This window comes from Uloborus diversus, chromosome 2, assembly GCF_026930045.1.
Source record: "Uloborus diversus isolate 005 chromosome 2, Udiv.v.3.1, whole genome shotgun sequence".
Classification (NCBI taxonomy): domain Eukaryota; kingdom Metazoa; phylum Arthropoda; class Arachnida; order Araneae; family Uloboridae; genus Uloborus; species Uloborus diversus.
This window is the reverse complement of record NC_072732.1, coordinates 39,359,148-39,382,566: the sequence shown is the minus strand read 5'-3', so window position 1 is coordinate 39,382,566 and position 23,419 is coordinate 39,359,148.

Genomic DNA, 23,419 nt, shown 5'->3' with positions numbered 1-23,419 from the left:
TCTTGTTCGCGAGTAACAAGTGGATGTCGCATTCTAAATGTCTTCATTTAATGAATTTAAACAATATTTGTTGCCGAATGAGGTTTCTGAAGGAAGTGCACAAAAACTGCATGGTAAGTGCGAAGAATTTTCTTTTTATTAAAACTTGTAACTGTTAATATTTCTTGAACTGCTCGTATATCATTACAAATCATCCACGTGCAATGTTACGGCGAACTTTTTGTAACTTTTTCTTCCAAACGAATGAAACTTTCATCAACAATTTTGTTTCGGTCATCGAATCAAAAATAGGACATTTGAAACAGTCGTTACCATCTTTGGTGTGTGTACTGTATATATATTTTAGGCAGGTGTTACAGACCCGACCATGCGCAAATCTGTAGGTCAGATACCGAATCCGCTCCCGATGGTTGGAGCTCCAACCACTGCGTATATTTTAAATTAATCAAATATTGTTTGTGTGTATAATAAACTTTAAAGAGTATCATAAACTTTGTACAATACACTCATTCATATGTGTAACATCCAATTCATTAAGTAAGTGTCCTGACGGGGAGGGGGTGGAAAATTCTCTACATACCCTTGCTTGGAGAGGGGGGGGGGTAGATCCATTCTTACGTAATATTTTCCAAGCTGATATTTTATATTAGAAATCCGCGTTTAAGTGGTTTGTGAAATATTGTATTTCATTTGCTTCAGGAAGGTAAAAGTATGTATTATAGGATGAGCTGTTTTTTACTTGTGTTTCAAAGAATGAAACGTGTAAAATATAATAAAAGAATCGCACTGTGTTTTGCATGTCTTATTTTTAATTATCGCATCATATACAAAAATTATTTGTCGAAAAAACATTCGGTCTAGATTCCTTACAGTAAACATTTCTTTACTCGAAAATGTTTAAAAAAAAAAAAAAAATGATAGTTAATTTAAGAACGATCCCAGTGATGTAATATTTGTTATTTTATTGTTGTGAAGAAAAAAAAGAATCTTACGTAAGATGGGGGGGGGGGGGAGTCTTACATACCCTTACATAGGGGGAAGGGAAGGTCAAATATTGCCGAAATTGTCCTTACGTAATTAATGAATCACCCCGAAGAAACAAAATTGAATTCAAACGTATCTTGTCACAATTTATGAGTGACTTTTTAAATTAATTTGGACTGATGTAACTTTTAAAACATTATTAATGTAAAAAGGCACACTGAGAATATCAATATAGAGTTTCAAAATTTTAAATCTATTTATTTGGAACTGTGTGGGTTTTTTAATTTTATTTCAATCTTTAGATTCGAAAATGTACGTAGGGGATTGCACGTGGGTGATTTTTAATGATATACGAGTAGTTCAAGAAATATTACCAGTAAAAGTTTTAATAAAAATGAAAATTCTTCGTACTTACCATACAGTTTTTCTGCATCCTCTTCGGAAACACTAAAAACAGTTTTTTTTTTCATTTTTTTAACTTAAAAACTAATTTTTTTTTTCAAATGAAATAACAGTTTAAGAAACATTTTTAAATTCAAATACACAGCATTCGCACATGAAAACATGTTTTAAAAAAATTTCACCAAATGAGAGTGAAATGATTTTACCTATTTTATTCTAAAAAAGAGTGAAATAGCGGCTCTTCAAAACGGAAAGCAGCCACTCATTTAGGATATTAATTTAGTCTTAAAAAAGAGTGAAAAACACTTATCAAAAGGGAGTGAAATTAGCTTATCCAAAAGGAGTGAAAATAACCGCTCCGCAAAAGGAATGAAATTCACTCCTATAAGGAAAGTGCGTTTTCGACACTGGAGAGGAGTGAAAATTTACTCAGTCTGAGTTAAAATCGCAGGAATTTTTTAAGAGAGCAGAGCACGACACAAATTATTTTTTTCAATTGGGGAGAGTGGTAATGAATGCGCCATTCGGGATGAATGGGCCACTAACAAAACATGAAAAATTATTTGCATAAAATTATTTTAGATGCCAGTGATAGATGGAGCATTTGTTCCACTGAACTCATCCAATATACGATTGTTTGAGAGAAGCTAATTTTTCACTAGAGTATGGTAGTCCATAATTTGATTGAAAAGTAATTTTTTTCTCTTTTCAGTAAAATAATTACTAGCTAAAAAGTATCTTATTTCACTGCATATATGTGTATTAGCTAGTCATTTCATATCTATAAACTAACTTTAAGATGTCTTTTGATGTTATTTGAATTTCATGAATTAAAAAAACCTGAATGTATTCTAGAAGTATAGGTGGGGTTGAATGGGCCACTATATCATGATTTTTTCTGGTTTTCTCTTTAATGTGAAACATAACTGGGTATCATAGATTTAGATTACTGTCTTGTTAGAATAGGTTTATATTAATTTCTAAAATTTACACATTTTAACCCTAAGAATTATTAGCTATTTATTAGAAACGTAAGTGAAATTCTATAAATGCTTAAGATGAACTGTCCAGTTATTGACCACACCTACCAGTTATTCATCATTTGGATTTGATATGGGTGATTTCGTCTAGTATTTAATAAATAGGTTACAGTAGAATAGTCTGCTTTTGCTTCGTTTATTTCATTTGCTTTTTTGAAAATGTCCTATTGTTTGCTTTTTAGGCTGGTCTTTTTTTAAATTACTTGTCGATTTAAAAAATCTAGGCGATAACTCCTATTTATTATTAACACTTTGTCAATGATAATATTGAATTTTACTAAAAGCAATAAAAAAATTAGTTATTAAATATAAAATTTAGAAATAATTGTAAGGAAACTGATAAACATTTTTGCTCATGTATTTTTATTTATTCATGAGAATTTTTTAAAAGACTAATTCGACATATTTTCATTGAATTCATTTAGTGGTCCATTCATTACCTTCAATGACTCATTCAACCCCGTGGATGGGGTTAAAAAAAAAGGCATTAGAAATAATTACGAAAATTAAAAACCAAAAATTGGCCCATTCATTACCACTCTCCCGTACATACATTTTCGTTGATTACAAAACGAGCTGATTTGTGCATCACATGACTTCCTTTTACTTTAATTTAAAGATAATAGTGCCTCGGAGTGAGCAAAAAAACACTTTAAATATTTTCATTCCAAGTCTGTAGCGAACCGAACCAAAGAAAACGTTTTATACTGAATCCCCAAATACTTTCCTAATATTGGGAGAGTTTTAATGTGCTTCAATGGTTAACTCTCTAAATATGGCCGAATAGAAAACAAATTTAAAATACTAAAAAAAATATAATTTGAATTCTGAATCTTTGAATTCCAATTATGTTTCTCGCATTCACGAGTTGCGACAAGACCCTACTGATTAGAGTTATTGTTTCTAGAAATGGCTCCCCCCCCCCAAGCATGTCCCTCCTCCTGGGTGGTTATGTGTGTATAGTTGTGTGTGTGCAGGCTTAAGTGTGTGCACGTAGGCCTGTGTATGTGTGTAAAGGCGCTCAAGCGTTGGCGAGTGTGTATGAGCATGCGTGTGAAGGACATGGACGCCACCACCCAGCAGAAGTGGATTCCGGGGGACAGTGCTCATGAACAGAGCAGCCGTGCCGCCGCCGCCGCGCCGGTGGGCGGTGGTGCTGCTGGTCCAAGCTGAAAAATAATCCCAACGTCAAGGACTGTCGAATGAGAACAATAACCAATCGTGATTGCTCAAAAAAAAAAAAAAAACACCAAATTCGTCGCCAAGTTGGCGACAAAACTTGGCGACCAAAAGCTTGGCGATATGTTGCCAAGTGTTGGTCAAATTATAGCACCGTTTGAGTTTACGTTGAAATTAACAATGATTTTACCCCAAAAAGGTGTAAAAGACCCCCTTTGGAACATCCAAATGCAACCAAAAGAGAAGGTGCACAACTAGACCCCACTTGGAGTCTATGTACCGAATTTCAACTTTCTAGGACATGTCGTTCTTGAGTTATGCGAGATACATACACACATACACACATACGCACATACGTACATACGGACGTCACGAGAAAAATCGTTGTAATTAACTCGGGGATCGTCAAAATGGATTCTTCAGGTGTCTATACGTTCTTAGGCATGCATCCACGTGTGGTCGGGTTGAAAAAAAAAAATCAATATTCATTCGGGGGTGATTAAAATGGAAATTAAGGTCGATTTTTGAGTGAAAATTTTTTTGCGAATACAATACTTCCTTTTTTGTAAAAGGAAGTAAAAAAGAGGAAGTAAAAAAGAGAATACATGAAATATTTGTATTACAGTAAAGAGGAAATAACATCCCATGCATCAGTGAAATCGAGCGGACGACCTCAGGCATACGAAACTAGTGTTTTCCAAGCTCGGACACTGAAGCCTTTTAATTCCTGCAGTTTAAATATATGATTGAAATGTTATTTACTTTTTTGGGATTCCTTTTTACTTCCTTTTACAAAAAAGGAAGTATTGTATTTGCAAAAAGATTTTCACTCGAAAATCGACCTTAATTTCCATTTTACTCACCTCTGAATGAATATTGAGTTCTTTTTCGACTCCACCACACGTGGATAAGTGCCTAAGAACGTATAGACACGCGAAATATCCGTAATGACGATTCCCGAGTTAATTACAACGAATTTTCTCGTGACGACTGTATGTGCGTACGTGCGTATGTGTGTATGCATGTCGCATAACTCAAGAACGACATGTCCTAGAAAGTTGAAATTTGATACGCAGATTCCTAGTGGGGTCTAGTTGTGCACCTCCCTTTTTGGTTGCATTTGGGTTTTTCTAAAGGGGTCTTTTGCCCCTCTTTGGGGGGAAATCATTGTTTTCGATGTAAGCTCAAGTCGTGTTATAATTTGGCGGAAACTTGGCGATATATCGCCAGTTTTTTGGTTGCCAAGTTTTGTCGCCAATTTGGCGACAAAATTTGACGGTTTTTGTAAAATGTGTTTCAATTTAGCCACTGTTGGTGATATTGAGAGTAAACTATTGAATCACATTAAAATTGCCAGTAATCGGGAAATGACATTAAATTGGAGTAAAAGGAAGTCATGTGATGCACACATCAGCTCGTTTGTTTTACATTTTTGGGATTCCTTTCTTGTTTTGCTTACTGAATTTGTATCCACTAATGATCTCAACGAGCTACAGTTCTTAAGCGTGCGAGTGACTTTTGTGCCTACATCGATAGGGTCAGATTTTAATATATTATGTATAAGATGCCAAAACATGAGTTGGTGTTGCTGGTTTATTTATGGGGGCATTGATGTATTGGCTGGGATACGAGCAGGGTGGTCAAAGAAATGCTTGTTGTCGAATTTTGTAAACATGAACAAAATTTAGGCCAGAAATGTTGCTAAAGTTCATAACTGTCCTATGATTCTGTATTAGGTGTTGCATAATTTATTATCCCTCAACAGCTGTGTAATTTTTGGCCAGTAGGTAGTGCTTGATTTGTTATTAATGTGAAGTTACAATTAACCAATAATTATCATAAATAAAAATTATGTTAATGCTTCTGCTATGATACTGTATTTCATTGATGACAGCTGAAGAAATATTTAAAATTCATTCAGTTTTTCACTCATTTTCTCTCATTTAGTTATCGTAGTAAATACAGTGACAATTTTGCTCAAACTTTTTTTTTTTTTAAAAATATTGCTACCATCAAGAAAAATTTACTCAGACATTTTTTTAGCATAGTCTAATACTATCTGCCTTACAGTAAATTTTATTTACGGTTTTAGTTTTCCTGGTTAAAAAAAAAATCACTTCGTTTAAGATGGTCATTTTTCTCAATTCAATTTGTGGTCTGAATCCGCTGATTATTTCAAACACGGCGTTGCAAACCAAAAACTGTCTTTTAAAAGTTTCAAAAAGTAGCAAAAATGTTTATTGTAATTTATTCTAATCAAGATAACACATAACAGTTGAAACTAAAAACAAAACTTAGAGTAATGTGCAAAGTATTGACCACATTAACTCTGACGAACTAACGCATTTCATCTTTACGCATTACTATACAATTTTAAAATACTGTTTAATTTTATGCAAAACCATCCTAATTAAAATAGTTAACTCAGCTCTCCATTATAACCTGATGTTAACAATACAAATAATTATTCCTCATAATGCAATAAACATTAATCACACTGATTCCCACAATGCGGCATAGATAACAAAAGATTAAACTCTGAATTGGAAACACAGTACAGCCTCGTTTATTGAACCAGCCCAGTAATGGAAACGGAAGAGTTTTAACGCTAGTTTGTTTGAGAATTTTACTGTCTGTAATAGTAGTTTAAGTTTATTAAGCGTTAAAGTTGGTAATATGGCTGAAACACAAACTAGAAATTAAAGGTTTGCTCGTTTTTCAATTAAACTTTACTGGGTAAACTATGATATTTTATGTGCACTGATGGATGCACCGGTTCCGGAACGCACAGAAACACAGTTCCGGTACTGCCCCTTCTGGGTAAGAAATTCTTTTCGGATAAACTCTGTTAAAAATATAATTATCTACACCTTTCATTTCAGCTTCCGCTATTTTAAAGTCTTTAACTAAATGTAAATCATCAATTTTGTTGAATTTACTGAGTTACCTTCTTGTTGCTGAGGCAAAACCATAAATTGGTGTCAGAAGTGGAATTCGAACTCAGGCCCCCAAGAGTAGATTCTAACACCACTTCTGACTCCAACTTATGATTTCATTTTAATAACATAATGAAGTCGGTTCAATAAATCCAGCGAAATTGATATCCTACATTTTATTAAAAATTTAAGCACTATGTTCAGTAAAATTAAAGTTAGTCTATCCCAAGATCTGTCTCGCTTTTTTTTCCTGCGTGCATCCAGCCATTTATGAGACATGTATATCTGTGTCTTCGCTGTGCCATCATCCAGTGTTCAAGGAATGACCTTGCCATACGCACGTACAGACGTCGCGAGAAAACTCGTGGTAATTAACTCGGGGATCGTCAAAGTGGACATTTTCGGCGATCACATGTTTATTGGTACATATACACGTGCTGTCGGACGGAGAAAGCAGCTCAATATCAATTCGGGGGGCAAGCAAAATGGAAATTTGTACCGATATTTGCGGGAAAATGTTTTCGCGATCGCAAATACTTTCTTTGCTATTTAAAAGGAATGAAGAAAGCTTGGGTAAAATTATTTTAGGAAATCAAAAAGACCGTTTTCATATAGGCATCAAATCTGAAGCACATTAAATGCCTTTTATTTAATTCCTTACTTTAAAACTGTACACACACAATCTTGTTTTAGTACATGAATGAGTAGTTCATTATATTAAAAGTGTTATTCATATCGCTGTTACTATTTTAGATTCGCAAACATTTACCTACGCAAAGCAGTGACGTTATTCTAGCACAAAATTGGCATCCTCGCCGTTTCGCCGACAAGGAATTTCCTTCCTCCTGTTTCTCAGTTTTTTTTTTTTTAAATCTTTTTATATATTCAAAAGGGGGTGGGAATTTTAGATCTCGGCGAAAAAAGCGTTAAACCACAAATGTACTGGGGGAGGGGGGACATAACCAAAGAAGTAAGAAGGAAGTAACAATGCACAAAATAAGGCAACAAATAATTTTCTTTTAAATCTTTTTTTCAGCGATTTCGAAATAGAAGTGTAGCAAAATAAAATGTATTGCCCCTATTAAGAAAATAACAATCCTCATTTTTGCGCGAAAAGTGGCATTAATTTATTTTAATGGATAATTTCTCTACTACATCTTAACTTATACTTCAATAAATGAGTGTATACTTTGTAAAATCGTGCTAAGTCGTAAAATACGCATTTTTGTTTTATTTTTTTCATAAATTGGCTGCGCGAAAGTACATTAAGTTTCCGACATTACTGTCTCCGAGAATTGTTATTCAGAAAAAATACTTTAGTTTTCTCCTTATTTTGTTGCTTAAAACTTGTCTTTTTCCAAGTAGGTTTCGAGCAAAACTTTCTTTATATACGTAATTCGTTCATTCTGTTTATTATTTAGCTCATTACTTTCACATTTTCTGCTTTATAAGCAAAAAAATTTCATCGTTTCAATTTTCCAAGAATTATTGCTCACAAACCTGGAAAATTAGAGGGATTCTGAACTTTTTATGAGTTTAATAGGATATGAAAAATAGCGAAAATATGTACCGTTCCCCTTTTGCACAGTTTTAAAGTTTTTAAGATGCTTGCATTTGAAAATTAGGCGTTGCATACAAAATGAATTAAATGAGGTTCGTGAAAATAAAGAATAATAAAAAAGAACAGTTGACATTTGATTTTCGCCGTCTGTGGTATCTGCAATGCGTTACGATATGCTGAAAAATGGTAAACGTAAGATGAGACGACATCAGAGAACAGGAAGGCCTAAAAACTATCTTTGGTATCATTCCTATCCCAAAGTGGTTCAAATATTATACGCAAAAGTACCAGAAATCTATTTAACATTACGAGATTTTTTTTTCTTAATTTAATTGTGAAATAACCACTGGGAGCAAATGAAACAAAATTTGGTACACAAAGTTAAATGATGAGGCTAATCACAAACGAGCATAACACGATAACACATAAACGAGCTGATGTGTGCATCACATGACTTCCTTTTACTCCAATTTAATGTCATTTCAGGATTACTGGCAATTTTAATGTGATTCAATAGTCTACTCTCTAAATATCACCAACAACGGCCAAATTGAAACCAGATTTAAAAAAAAAATAATTAATTAATTTGTCGTCAAGTTGGCGACAAAACTTGGCGACCAAAAGACTTTCAATGTATCGCCAAGTGTCCGCCAAATTATAACACCATTTGAGTTTACATCGAAATTAGCAATGATTTCCCTCCAAAATGGGGCAAAAGACCACTTTAGAAACACCTGAATGCAACCAAAAGGAAAGGTACACAATTAGACCCCACTAGGAGTCTACGTACCAAATTTCAACTTTATAGGACATTCCGTTCTTGAGTTATGCGTCATACATACGCACATACGCATATATATACATAAATTCGTTGTAATTAACTCGGGGATCGTCATTATGGATATATCGCGCGTCTATAAGTTCTTAGGTACTTATCCACGTGTGGTCGAGTGGAAAAAAAACTGAATATTCATTCGGCGGTGAGTAAAATGGAAATTAAGGTCGATTTTTGAGTGACATTTTTTTCGTGAATACAATACTTCCTTTTTTGCAAAAGGAAGTAAAAAGGATTGTTTTCATAGGAAATTTTAAAGTTGATGCACATTTTAATACGAAGACTACCCCTTAACATATAGCGGAATTACGTAGTGTTCATCATTTCTGAAAAAATGAAACCTTACGGCGTGTCTCTAGACAGTATAAATAGTCTTCAAATCCGAACGAATGTTACGTTCTTTTTCTATGACATTGCACGTCTAGCATAATGCAAAAACCGGTATGCAGTTAGTGGGTTGAAAATTTCATCAACAGATGTTGTCAATTACTTGGCAATGTATCCCCATGTTTTTGGTCGGCAAGTTTTTTCGCTTGCACTGCGATATGGCACCAGTTTTCGACAAGTTTGGTGACAAAATTGGACTTAAAAATCTTGAGTCAGTTTGGCGATATTTAGAGAATTCTCGTTGAATTAACGTTACATTGTCTGTGATGTTAATTTTTTTAAAGCGGTCGCTTTAGCATCGGATATTAAGAATTTAGTGTGTAACTATTTTTAATACTTTTCTTTTCCCTCGAAGGCAACATTTTCACTCCTCCTTCGCTGTCCAAGTATAATATCCTTCGCTGCAATTTAGATCTTAGACGACAGAAAAAATACCAAAACTTTTTAAATTTGGAAGGGCAATTCTCGAAATTTGAAATACTTTTTTCTGTGTAGGGAAGTATCCAAAAATTAAGTTCTTAAAAAGTTCAATTCCAACTCGTGTACGTTAGTGCACGTACACATCCTTTTCAGTTATTAAAAAGCACCAATTTAGCACAAAGTAGTGAGGTGCCCATATAAGATTTTTTCAGTCACCAGTCTTGAAAGATCAAAGAAACGCTTTAAGTGCACCTAATTTATTCAGTAAACATATGAGGCAGTGAGAAGCAAAGGGATGCAAGTGGACTATTTTAAGTTTCGAGTAAAACGCGTTTAAAGATCAGATCCTAGGTAGGCTTTCATTTAATTTTTTTTCTAAATCATGCTGTACAGCAACACCTACCAGGGCTACTAGTACAATCTCTTGCCCCAAGACGAAGGAGAGGTTCACCTACCATTTGTACTGATTATCTCTAAATTTTTAATTTTGCCACTTGCAACCCTTTGCTTCTCACTGCCTCATATGTACTACTATTAAATATTCAAAAGAAATAAAAATAGCTCTATAAAATATAGTCGATTTGGATGGAAACAGTAAGAATATATCTGTAAATGTGAGCAACAAAATTTAGCACAATAAGCAAGAAATTTCGAATCAAACATTTTTTTTTAAGTGAAGGAGAAAAACTTTTGCATCGTATTTAATACAAGTCGTTTGATTCGCACGATTCCCTTTATTTATGTTTCGTTCGTTTTATTCACACTTATTATCTCCATATGGGACAAGCATTTGGAATACTTTTTCTAGCAAATTATTACAGTTTAGTGCGTCGCAAGTTGCTGCGAATATTTATTATATGCAGCTGAAAAATGTTTGCTTCAACGTAATGAGATAAATCAGATTATTTTTCTTGTTTGTGAGTGCCTTTTCTGCGATGTGCAATTTCTTACTTCAATATATATATATAGTTAAAAGTTTTACGTAATATTCAAAGTATAATAATAGTACATAGTTGTTACGTATATTTCCAGAAACAATGTATTATGCTTTGAGGCAAGTAATTTAGCAATTTTTCGCACAGATTCTACTTCTCTTTTTTTGTGTGTAAATATTTTTAAAGCTTTGTTTAGTTATTTTTTAAAGAATCATTAAAAGTATCTACAAGCACGGAGCAGCTTATTTCATAAAGTACAGGTAAAAACTGTATGTTACCGTCTCAAGCCGGGGTTAAGGAAGGACTACACTATAAGCGTAGATCAATCTCAGCTCTTATATTAGGACATGTGTCTTAAGCTCATATGTGGCAACTCAAGATCGATGATGTTTAATAAGAGTGAAACTCTGCCTTAACCCAAGTTTGGAGCAATAACTTAAAACCTATTACCAAAGTTTTAGCCTCAACTTTAGGAGATGAGCTGCATCTGTTTGTGTACTTTCGGAGGTGGAATACATTAATTTTAGCTACGCGTGTGAAGATAAAGAATGAAGAAGAAGTGCTGTAATAAGATTGATTCAGCACCCTCAGAGGTATTGGTTGATCCCGCGTTGGATGCCTGTCGATCAACTTTTGACTCATATTTCAATAATAACATGTAGGTATGATTGTAATAAGTCAAAATTAAATCGTTTATACCTTTCGCACTCACTAATACACTCCCCCCTTCTGAGTCTAAGAAAAACTTTGATTCCAATTTTACTGCAATTTCATTCCATATAACAAGCTTTTGGATTACAAAAATGAAACCTTTAAAAGTAGATGGTTTTTAATGCGGATAAAAGCAAAAACGGCAAACATTTTTCTCATTTTTAAAACTCTTGATTCATGAATCTAATGTAAAATTTCAATAATGACATAAGTCAATTTTAGTTTCGCATAATATGCTTTAAATATCTGAGAAAGTAAAACGAGCAGCTTAACACATCATAAATTTTGAGAGAAGTAAAACGAAAAGAGAAGAAACTTCATTCAAACTATCATCGGTTACATTTTTAGTAAGAAGTTTGTTGTTAATCTAAATTTTAAAACCTCGTAACATTTTGGAGTACTTAAGTGCTTAAGGTGCTTTTTAATGTAAAAGAGCAGTGAAGTTTTTCGCCAAAAAAAATTACTTTTTCAAATGCTAAGAACTTTTCGTGTGCCTCGCTGAAACTCAAGATGTTTAAACGTACTGACATAAGTTATGTCAAAGAATAAAAATTTCTTCCAAGAAATGCGTTTCGTTTTAAAGAAACTCATTATTACTTTTTTTAACTGAAAAAGTTGTTTTAGAAATAGAGAAGGGTCAAATTAATAAGAGCAGTAAGGCAACATTTTTTAAAAACATTATTTTGTACTTATGTCTTGTTAAATTTCTTTAAAATGATAGTTTTCTGGGAAGTACTACTGTTAGCGTTTTTTCACAGGTCGCATTTTTAAAAGAATGGTTAACGTTTAGCAAAAAACAGTTTTTATCAGCTTCTGGTATTTTCGGGTGTTTTAGTTTCCTGTATTATTTAGATTTATTTTAGTGAATAAATAATAAGAAATGTTTTTAGTTTTTTCTTCTACAAAGAACAATTCTCTCTAATCTATAGTTGAGGCTAGAGCCACTATATAGTTAGGCCGACGCATCAACTTAAGTTTAGCCGTTTTGGATCGGATTTTTCATTGTTGCACTGCTTGGGTTACCACAGCAAAGTTTTGGATTTCGCCAAACTTGCCGAAAATAATATTTTATATAATAAACACTTTACGTGCCTCTAATGATTGCTCACAGTGAACAGTCACCAAACGCGATAACTCGCTAGAAAAGACAGCCACTCAAACACGCGCTCCGATCCAAAATGGCTGATCTTAAGCTAATGCGTCGGCTCGTATATATAGGGGCCTTAGTTGAGGCAAACCTGTCTAGGCAGCGTCAGAATGCAGAGATTGCGTAGCCTCCACATTCCACAAAGCTGTCAGGTTAGGTTTAGCACAACTACAATTTCCTCTCTATTTAAGATGGTTCCGAGGACATATGCGAGAACAAGAAATCACACTAAGAGCTTAACAGAATAGAGACTATTTTAAGACTTGTAAAATATATACAAAACATTTAATTTTCTATTGATAATTGGCTGGGAAAACAGTCCTGCTTATATCAACTTGTTTTAAGTTTGCTAACTAACCATGTTGACTAAGAAGTGCTAAGATATCATCTGGCCTCACAATATTATAACCCTGACGACCAGGCCTGTCCTCTGAGGGGGAAGGGAGGGTCATTAAAACTGTACATTTTAATAGAGTTGCTGTTTGTCATAAGAAACACAAAACTGTTAAACAAAATTGTTAATAGTATGTCGATCTTGTTTCTGAAAGACTTTCATATTTTTTAAAAAGTTGGGTAATGTAGTGAATAACATACAGGGTGTTTCAAAATGAATAGCGAGGTTTTAACATGTTATAATATTTATTACACCAAACTTACAGCCACAAGTGATATATCAAATGAAAGAAAAACTCAAACAGTTTTTTTGTTTGTTGGCATCAGTGCGCATGCGCGTGGAATGTTTCTGCTGCGCTCCGCCTTCTTATCTGGATACTTTACAGCTATGGCTCTTCCCCTAACTGACACAAGATGAACCAGAAAACTTCATCTTTCAGCAAGATGGTGAGCCGCCTCACTGGCATAATGAGGTACGCGATTGGTACACGACCGCTGGATCGGCCCTAAGGTGCCTAATGACAGGGTTTGTTTCCCATGGCCTCCACGGTCACCCGACCTAACGCCGTGTGATTTCTATCTTTGGGGGTTTATTAAGGATCGTGTGTATGTGCCTCCACTGCCAGCCGACCTTCCCGAATTAAGGAACAGGATTGAAACAGCTGTTGCAGCAATTACTAATGAGACACTCATCAAAGTTTGGGAAGAACTAGTATATCGTCTTGACGTGTGCCGAGTGACAAATGGTGCTCACATTGAACACTTGTAGGCTATTATGTAAAACTTTTTGAGTTTCACTTTCATTTGATATATCACTTGTGGCTGTAAGTTTGGCGCAATAAATATTATAACATGTTAAAACCCCTTTATTCATTTTGAAACACCCTGTACTTTTATAAAAACTAACTCTTGAGGGGGGGGGGAGTTATACCGTTACTAAGTAACCCCGGCAGCAGAAGTAGCGCGGCATTACGTAGTGTGTCGCAGATTCTTGAGAAAGTAAGCAGACTATTTCTTAGTTGGAAAAGAAAAAAAAGGAACTTTTTTGTTGATGTTTACCGTATTTTCCGGAATATAATCCACAAGTATAGCATGTGCTTTAACTAGCATCTTACTTTAAACCATTTTTCGGTGCCGATTTGTGTTTTACAATTAATCTGAGTTTGGTTTATCTTGCAGACTATTTTTCGGTTTCAATCTATTGATTGAAACCTATATTGGTGAAAAAAGAAATCTGGTAGGTAACTGCAATTAAGTTTCTTTTCTTACTGTTTCGTGGAAAAATCCACAAGTTAGTATTATTTCAAGATTTTTGGAGAATTTAGTGTGTTATTAAACTACCGTTTCTATTTTTTTAACTAGAAGCATTTTTGTCTTTTTTTCCGAACAATAATTTTCAATAAAACTGAACATTTTAATTTGCTCAGTTTGTAGTTACCTGGTGATAGTACTTAGTTCACGAACTAATAATATCTACTTAATGCCGATTCTTCAGTCAAATTAGGCGACAAAAGAAACAAGCAATCGTACAAACACACACACACGCACACCAACACAGAGAAAACTCTGACATCTAAGATCATAGCAGAAAAAAAAATGTTGTAGGTAAAACGAACAATTCATGAGGGAAAAAATATGACTTAAGGCATGTTACTAAAAGCTTTGTAAATTGTTTATTTTTGCAGTTTTTATGTGTCACCATCTCCACGAGATAAGGCCTGCCACGTTTGTGTCTACAAGTTAAAGAGAAAAAACCCCTTTCTTGACCTTTGACAGTTATTACAGGTTATTGAGTTTAGTAAATAGAAATAAGTAAAGGAAAAGGAGAAGCTAACGTACTTTTGGGAAGCAACCTGACAAGAAAATATTGGATTTCTTTTGTACAAGGAATAACGCTCAATATTTTTGCTTTATTATACTTTTATGTTCTTAATATGGGTAATGTTTGATGTCTACAGTTGGCATTTTACATATATTAATTAAAGGCTATTTTTATACAACTATATACGGTTATCATTGCTGTAACTTTTAGTTAGTAATAAATTAAGATTAATGAAGTATAAAATTAGTTTGGAAAAATGTATTGCAAGCTGTTTCTCTCTTATGTTTTAAACTTTTCAACCTCAAAATCAATTTGCTGTAAAATATTTTTTCAAATAGTTTTAAATTTTCCAGTTCTTAATCTGAGCAAATGCAATTTCTAATCAAAACGCCCAAATTGGTTTAGAAGGCAGCAACCACATAGGTGACATTTATAGGCCTTTAGGTACCGAATTCACATAATAAACATAGCTAGTATTTGCTAATCCTGCAGCTGAAATTGTTTGAGTTGAGTTGTTTCAGAACTTTACAGCAGAGTAAGACCAGGTATTGTTAATACACTTTTTACGCTTTAAATTTCAGGAAAACCTATTACTCTCTTCTTATCAAATATTGATTTCAAAATCATTGTTGACATTTTTGTTCAGTATCAAAGAAGAAAAAAAATCTTACTTTTTCTTCGAAATATATCGACTTGACTCAACGTGGGTCTAGTCGATACACAAACGAAATTAAAATTTGTCCTAACGTAATACGCAACGAAATGAAGTTTTGTAGGAGTTGTTTTTAAGTAAGAATCTCATAAAATACTTGAAGTATTAATTCGAGTTAAATGATAAACGCAAATCTTTTTTACAGCTAACACAAGTGTAACTATGGATATCCCCTAGAAATACGCTCTTTCAATTATTTAAACGGGAATTTCCTTTCGTTTAGAGGTTCTATTACTTCACATACTTATTTAATATGCCTTCCACTTATAGCCTCAATTTTTCCATTAATACTAAATTTTGATTGACTCAGCTCTACAAGTTAACTTCATCAGATAAGCATTTAGATATCACACACAGACACACAGACACACACACACACACATATATATATATATATATATATATATATATATATATATATATATATATATATATATATATATCCTAAATGAGGAAAAGAAACCCAACCGAAAGATATTCTCTGTATATTAACGCTCTGAAGGAACAGTATCAAGGATTGGGGGGGGGGGGGGAATCCTCCCATTCTTTATCATTGCCCTTAATTTTCAACTCCATAGGGTACAATTCATTTCCTGGGGACGCGGAAGCATTAAACCACCAACTCTGTTATCCAGATATTTCATCGTGTCATTACGTTTTCGGGAAGAGCATTATATTAATGTTCTTTTATGTAATCCACGCTGTTATATTAAACAATAACCACATTAAATTGCGACCCTAAGCATAATCGATCTGGCGGCTTCATAAAGCGGTAGTAAATTTTGCAAGCTACATCACGGTGGTATTGAACTAAGAAGAAATTAGTCAGCTATTGAAATGTACTTAACTAAATGAACACTATAACATTTTGTGTTATTTTGTTGAAAGCAGGGAATTATACTGGGGAACAGCAATCTCGTTTTCTTAAACCTGTCACTTGTTTTCAACTAACTTTTAGCCTCTGAATCCAAAAGTAATCACATTTTTTGTCTATCACGCTAACTTTTCAACCTACAGGATACACTCAACAATCACACAAATTGTGTATATAAGGTAAAATAAGGTAAAACCTTACCAAATGCACTGTTCGAAATGAAGTTTTATTAATAGAAATGTTATAATAGTTCCCGCAAGTAAAATTGTGCATTTATACATATTAAGGTGAAAAATTTCGCTTATAGCTTTTTTTAGAGTGTTGAATATGTGGACATTTTCGTTTAATGCTCCAGCAATAGTCAGCCATCATATGTGCATCCCATCTACCTTGATATCGTGTCTTCATGACTTTTAAATCTTGATGGAATCGGCTTACCTGGTTCATCATCGTCTGCACCAAAATTTTTTAAGAAGATTGCAAAATGGAATATTAAAATGCAATTTGATGCTCTTGTGGCAAAGAAGCATTTGGAAGCTCTCTAAGAGTTTTTCCACAATTTCGGTGTAATTCTGGACTCGTGTATTTGAAAGAAAGTCTTTAACAATGTTTTTAAGTGACAACCAAGGATCTTTTTTAATTTCTGTCATTGTTCCGATGAAAGTTTCATCTTTAACAAGAGACCAAATCTGTGGACCAGCAAAACCATCAGCTCATATCTTTTTAAATGACAGGCTAAGAAATGCTGAAATGAGATATTTAGAAGAAGAATAGTGCTTCCTACGATCCAGGCAGGCCCGAATTTATGTACACGCAGTGCAGGGGGGAGGGGGGATCCTTAAAAGCCCCAACAGCCAAAGAAATTTAAAAGAAAATTAAATTAAAAAAAATATAGTTTGAATTTTGACCTCTTGAATTCAAATTATGTTTTTCGCAATCACGAGTGTGTGTGTGTATGTAGACATGTGTGTTTATGTGTGGGGAGTATGTGTGTTTGTGTGTAGGGGTATTTGTATGTGTGTGTAGGCAGGCATGTGTGTTTGTGTCTGTGTGCAGGCATGAGTGTGATAAATGTGTGGGTAGTTGCGTGTAGGCATGAGTGTGATGAGTGGGTGGGTAGTTGTATGTAGGTGTGTGTGCATGTGTAGGTGTCTGTATGTATGTGTAGGTGTCTGTATGTATGCGTGTGTGTGTATGTATGTGTTTGAGTGTGTGTATGTGTTTGTGTATGTGTGTGTAGGTGTATGTGTTTGTGTGTGCGCGTGTGTGTGTGTAGTTGTGTATGTATGCGCGTGTGTGTAGCATATGGATGCAACCTGGAGATGGTTTTCGCTATAGGAGCAGCATCATGAGGAGCCGGTCGACGGTGATGCTGCAGAGGGTGCTGGCGGGAAAATAAAATGATAGCACATTAAAACAGTCAAAAAAAAAAAACAAAAAAAAAAAAAAAAAAAAAAAAAAAACAGAACTAAGACATATTAATGTTGCAAATATACACTGCTGGTCTCTGGGGAGGCGTTCTACTGATTTTGTTACAGGGGTGCCCAAAATTTATAGATCCGGGCCTGGATCCATGCTCAATTCCGTGGAGAACAGTTACATTCTCATAGGTTGTAGAGAAAAAAACTTAACGTGGTGGAAGAAAATTATAACTACAGTTTCGAATTCACCAAGGGCTAATTAACTATAAAACAGCTTAAAAACCAAACTCAATAGAAATTATTTTACAAATTCTTCCCCAGTGTTAGTATTTAATATTTAAAAAAAATGATATATCTTTATGGAATAACTACAGTACAATCTTGTTTGTCCGGACTAACTAGGACCGAAAGCAATTCGGTACAACAAATAACCGGATAATAAGCAAAAGCAAAAGCAAAAAAAAAAAAAAAAAAAAAAAAAAAGAAATAAGCAGGTTTACATTTTGTTACAGTAAAAACATAGAACATTGTAACACAATTATGTAAGATCTTTTCGCGAAAACACTTAATCATTCATAGTTCAGCTGCAGTGGTGTCGAACTGAAACTTCCAGTACGCTATGATATTTGTTTGATTACAATAATTTATTGTACACTCTCTGCAGATTTTGTATGTGAAAATAAAAAACGAATGTATGGCGTACTAATAGTTCCGTGCTTGCTACTATAATTCAAAATTATTGCTTAAGTGCCGATTTTTTTTTTTTAACTCAACAAGTTTGATTCGGATTATCGAGAAACTCGGATAAATGGGAATCGGATAAACGCAGTTCAACTGCACCTCTTATGCCTTTGCTTCATTTATTTTGCTACCTGTCATCATAATCATTCAATGATAATTTTATGCTATGTGTGCTCATTGTTCAGTTAATAGACCTGAGATGAAATACTTGTATAACAACAACTCTGCATTTAGCCAGTACGTATGAGCTGCATGCAGTAGCACGTTTATTTGTGTCCGAAATTAATGTAGGGAATATACATGAAATCACCACATAAATTCTCTTTTGAGTTCGAACGATTTAGATCCCAATTGGCTTTGATTAGATCTGGGTACAATGTCGACACAAATTTAAACCATTGTTAACTTGTTGTGTTCGTTAATACTTATTTGCATTGTTAATTTGTTACTATGAATATATTTTTCATGCAATTTAGCTTTTTGATTAGTTTATGCATCTATTTTTGGATGGTTTCAATATTTAAACACGTCAGGTTAATGCAATCTTCGTATTTTTCAAAATATACTTTTCTACAAATTTTGATTTACGTTTTCGTGATCACTACAACAATTATGTTTTGAGACAGCTAATATCATCCCTCTAATCTAAACAAGTTTATCAAAGTGATACACAATTGTCCCGCGAGGTGCACAGAGCGCTGAATGAAGGTGACGCTTGCAATAAAAACAGATTTTTTCAGATTTTAATGGTTGCTCTAATACTGTAAAAAATGGTAAATATTATGAACTTAATCAGAATTCAAGATAATGACTATAGATCTACACTAAGGGAACAATATTTATAGATTCATACTATCTTCTGTCAGAAAAGAATGTTCGCTTGTAAAAATGAAATTGTTTCTATTATTACAATTCCTGACTACTATTTAAAACACAGTCATTAGAAACTTAGCTGAAGGTTTTTGGGTTTTTAGTATAACTTTATACACAGCGTAATTTATGTTTTCTAATACTTGTTTTTCAATTCTAAATTTAAATGACAGTTTACCATAACTTTAGTGCATTTTTAATCAATTTGAAAATTTTCTGACTGTACTTAATGAACTTTGACTTTGACAACTCGATTGCACCCCCCCTTCCTGTTTTATAATTCAATTGACTTAAACACTTTGATGAATCCTGTTCCGCGCAACCTACGTTTTATTATAAAAACTAGCTGCGTGCCCGACGTTGCACGGGCTACTTAAAAAAATAAAAAGATGTCCAATTGATGTTTTTATATTACTCTGACATCAGTTTCTAAAACGCTAAGGAGTAAATAAATACGCGTAATGCAAGGTTTGCAAAACACCAGTAGAGCATATTTTTGGCAAAAATCTCTTTAACGTTAATCATAGTTATCAATGATACAAGTTATGAGTATTTTCAATTAGCACAAAAGATGAAAATATATGTATTCTCAACTATAACCTGTGCTCACGGTAAAATGAATTACATCTGATAGACTATATCTGAAATATTTATGTACAATTACAATCAGCTTTTTACATAAAACGACACACACTTTTTGGTTGATTACGAGAAACTAAAGCACCAAGGCTAAATAAGTACCAATAAGCATTAATTTAATACCAAGTCATCATATTCCAATTTAGTTTTAGTTAAAATCCTTAAAAACAATCTTTTTTGTTCAACTCTGTTTAAAGAAATCCAAACAATCTTAAATTAACATGTTCTCTTAACGATACAAACTGTATTTCAAAAATAGAAACAGGAAGGAAAAGGAGACTTATTACAATTCGAAAACTCACCCATGTCATGGGAAAAAGTCCAACAAAATAAGCATAATTAGTCGCACATCCTAAATGTACCAAAATATGAGGTCGGTGAATGATAAACTTACACTACAATCAATAAACATTACTAAAGAAACAATTTTCGTATGCTGAAAAGAGTTAAGAACGTTGAATGTGAAGAGTAAAAAAAGGACAGGCGATAAAATAAAGGCCATGCCCAAATGGAGCAACCAATTTTAAACTAATTTAAAATGAAATTTTAGATGGAAACGTTGTTTTAAGATTTGGACAGCAGCCAAAAAAATCTCTTTTAAAACAATTTTTTGAATTTTATTTGCTCACCCATATGCAAAATGGCAACAGGAAAGAAATAAAAATTCCCGAATAGCGTTATGTTAATTAACGTTTTAATTAATATCTCGGCTAATTAAAGTCGCACAATTACGAGATTGGTCCTATTGTTTTCTTTGAAAATTTCGAATTGACCGGTATGTCGTTTGACTCTCGATTCGCAGCGGTTCTCGAGAAGATCGATCTTCAGACAGACAGACAGACGGACGCGAACAGATTTTAATATTATAGTGGATATACTATGATAGCTGATTTCATTAAATATAATCTAATGTTAAAAAAGTCCTGTATTTTACCGTGCTTTTGGGCTTTCTCATTCAACCAATCCTAAATTGGAAATGCATTTATTAGCATAGCACAAAGAAAACTAACATGTTATTAACCTATATTTTAATATTTCCTCTTGAAATTCTATACTTTGTTTTTTTGATGATGTATCCAGCGACCCAGTCTTGGTATAAAATCTATACTGTATAAACGTAACCTAAAATACATACATAAATTAAGGTGAATTTCTTTTTAAACTAAAAAGATAATAAATACATTGTTATTGGAGAGAAAGCGAATAGTTGATTGAATAAATGTAGTGGAAAATAGGAAAGTCTACAGTACGGTATATGAAATGGCATAGAAACTATTCCCCAAACCATATTCATTCACGCAGAAAATCAAGTTCGCTTGAAAAATTGCAGATAGCAAACTTAACCTTTTAAAGCTAACTTGTATTTTGCGCAATTATGACGACTGCAACTACCTCATACGTTTTCCCTTGCTTACTTGTTTTTAACTGACTTCAAAAAAGGAGGTTATGATTTCGTATTGCGGCTTTTTAATGTATGTTTTCGAATTATTCCAACACTGCTGGACCGATTTGAAAAATTCTTTTTTTGTTTGGAAGGGTATACTTCCCAGATGATCCCATTGTAATATGATCTGGATCTGATAAGGGGTCTAAGAGAAATCCAAGAAACTTTAAATTTCATACATCACGGTCACGTGGTTTTGCTGTGTTCGGTGTATTTTCACGCCTAAGGTTTTGGCTTTCTCTTGAACGATATTTAATTCTTGCGGTACATGGATGATTATTTTTCGCAACGCTGCACCACCTGTTAATTTTTTATTATAGGTGTTACTAATGTGTTTATTACTGCGTAGCAAATCAGTAAATTAAATGTATTTTGCTACTTTAATAGTTGAATCAATTACCTTAATATTTTCTTTATTAATAAATAACTTTATTTAGGCACTAAAATAAAGTTCTTTATTTAATATTCCAGTTTTTAAATATATTTAGTGTTCAATTGAGGGGGAATTGAATACAGAACACCCCTCCCCCACGATTTACTTTATATTCTTTAACAATATACATTATAACTGTGTATGATTTCTGAAGTGTGACCAATATTCTAGATTTACTATCTGGATAACCTGAAGGGGGCCCAATATTTTTATAACTAAGGGTGAAATAAAGGGGTAAACAATATAGAGAGGGACACGAAAAAGTCATTTGTGATGGGCTCCAAAATTTCTATGCACGCCCCTGCCTGTACCGATAAGGATTTTTTTTTTTTTTTTGTTTGAAACGGTATACTTCCTCGGCGGTCTAATGGTAATCAATTTCAGGTTTCATGAAATTGAAGGAACTCTTCAAATATCATACTCACATTTAAATCGATTTGTACTTTATTAACTTTGTATATCGTCTCACTTAGTAAACCGGTTTTAATGCTTTTTTTTTTTTTTGGTTAGTGGTGGTTTTGTTTAGGGGTTCTAAATCTTTGATTTACTCTATTTGTTCTTTAGGGAAAAGTTAAGGGTAAAACAATAAATTTCATGCAATTTCCCTCACAAACGATTAAATATAAAACCCATTGATAAACAAAGGCCATAAAACAAAGGTATATACTTTCTTTACCTATGGGTAAAGAAAGTACTAAAAACATATATTATTAAGAGTAATGACAATGAAAATTTTGAATTAAGGATTCTCTGAAGCAAACATAATATTCATTCTAGTGGAATTTTTAATCTTCATCTATAGTGGGGCCATGTGAAGAAACATGCGACTTTTATCACGAGTTACGTGACACGTATTGCGAAACATAAATTATAACTTACAATATTACAGTTCTAAAATTTACAATTTTACAAATTTAAATTTAAAGGGATTTCGTTTTTTTTTTTTTTTTTTGTTTTAGTGATTCGTGCATTTGCTTTCGGAAAGCAAACTTTGATAAAGTTGAACTTATGATGAAGACAATTTTTTTTGTACATTAGTTACGCATTTGAAAAAGCCTTTCTTCACAGTCGTCGGAAGTCTCCGAGACGCTCGCCGTGTTATTTACACAACTAAAAAGCAAAATATAAATTACTTTTAAATAAAAAAAACCGCCTTCAAAAAATACCCAGAAACTAAAAAGCAAAAAATAACTGATTACACTTACATTCTATTTCCTACCCAAACATAGAAATGAAATTTGTTTTATAAGTCCAGTACAAAAATCAACAAAACTAAGCACCGAATTATAAAATAAACCCTGTTTTAAATTACGATGCGATGAATTATTTTAAATACCTAACTAATTATATACGATCTCTTAATTTTTAATAACCTTTTGAAGTCGAGGCCTCCTCCAATTCACCAACATTTTGTAATAGAGGTTAAAATTTTAACTTAACAGGAGTAAGCACGATTTTAAATCTTTACATTTGTTACAAAGATACTTCTGACACAGTATTATTCTTATTAAATAACTTTGTTACGTTTAAAAC